Raw genomic sequence first — 2,007 nt, forward strand, 5'->3', positions numbered from 1 at the left:
CGTTAACAATCAAGCCTAATAAAGAGTAATTAATTAATGACATAGGAAGAGATTACTTAATGACATAGGAAGACAAGACTCCTATATTCTGTTTTTGTATTGAACTTATATAAATACAGAAAAAATAAATTTAAACAAAAAACATAAAACGATTTATATATATTTACATACATTTTTAAAAAATAATATGAGTCAAGATCCTATCTATGTTAAAAAGTTACCGTAAACAAATCATGTAGAGTGAATCGCTTATATCTGATATTAAATGTAGGCAACATTTTTGGCAATAATGAGTATTAATTTTTATGAAAAAGCAGCACATATTATATAAAACCACTATTAAGGTATTGAGAAATTATAAATGAAAATTTATGTCGTAAAGTGGTGAGATAGGTAATCAGTTAAAATAATTTTTTCATTGGTACACTTTGAAACAGTTATATAAGAGAATACTTGACTCCCTGGGAATCATACACCACCACAAGCATGGAAATTAATGAGTAGGGGAGTTAATCCAGAGGAGGGATGGCATGCATGCATCGCATATCTTATTTGTTGTTTTATCTATTACTTTATTATTTTAAATATTTTAATATTTGTTATATAGGGGAATTTGTCGATTAAATGAAATAGGTGTTTTGAAATAGAAGGGAAAGAAAAAAGAAAGCAATAAATTGAAAAACTTGTTAGTTTGTAGACTGGTACTCATTGTAAAAGAAATGTAAAAGAATGTTATCTTTCTATTATATTATATCATATAAAAATATGTAATTTATATATGTCCAGTCACGGATTGATCAGTATGCTGTGTAATGTAGCAACCCGATGTATTTGGGCAGCATGAATGAATAAAGTATTTCTCTCTCTCTCCCCTCTACAATTTTTTTTTTTTAATTTTGTTTTTCACTGTGATCTCAGATTATATTTAACGCTGAGAATTATAAGTTTACATATGTATCAATAGCAGATACATATAACTACTTACATTACTTTCCGTAAATGTCGGAAATTAACATTTCCTGGCACAGTATCGTATCTTGGATCCATCCTACACTAACGTGGAACCAAAATACCAGATTGAAAACACGAAAACTTGATCGAATATTTAGTAAGTTATACAAAGTGCTACAATGAGCTTGCTGCTGCCAAGGATCAACTGATGTACAGGACAATGCTTGAACCTGTCTGTACTTTAGCTGAAACTAGAACTGTAGTTGACAACTAAAATTATTAGCATCTAACTCATTTAACCTATTCAGTCCAAAGTTCTTCGAACAACATTCAAAGCTCCATCCCACGAAGCCAACAAGTTACAACTTAGTTCATTCTCAAATCCTTAACATTTCAAAAGAAAAACACATATCATCCCAACCCATTAGCACAATCCTTATCCAGTTTCTCACTCCTCTCCGAAGTTTAGGATAGCAGTACGTACCCAAGAAACCTATTATAAATAATTATATTAAAGTGGCAATGGTCGAATTATCCAATGAAGTTTTTTTTTTTTTTTTATGACCCTCTACCTAGTCATTTATTATATAGAGGGGAGGTTTATCTAGAGGTAACCAACCTATTCTAATCATGGTGTGAGGAAGTTTTCATTTCGTTGAAGAATAAAAAGTTGTTCCCCAGCCGGATTCAAATCAGCACCGCCGCGGTCACAAGGTAGTTGCTTAACTTAACTCGGTCCTCCAACAACAGTGACGTAGTTCAGAGAGAAGCGCCAGGATCTTCCGGAGTCCAGCTTTTTCTTCCACAAATGGAGGGAGAAGCTCGAATCGGAACTCCCCAGGCCGAACGTAAATATTATACATAGGAATGGAAATGATTAAGGTGTTATTTTATTTAACTTTAGGGAGAAACACCATTCATTTTTATTCATATTATATTTTTTCTTTCAATTTATTATTTTATTTATTTATATCTCATTTCCTTAGTTTTCCGTCTCTTATAGTGTACAATTTTTTATTTCTCTTAAATCTACTTTTCTATTTTTACCCATTATTA

Source organism: Halyomorpha halys, unplaced genomic scaffold (assembly GCF_000696795.3).
Source record: "Halyomorpha halys isolate HHAL.00 unplaced genomic scaffold, Hhal_1.1 Scaffold167.1, whole genome shotgun sequence".
NCBI lineage: Eukaryota > Metazoa > Arthropoda > Insecta > Hemiptera > Pentatomidae > Halyomorpha > Halyomorpha halys.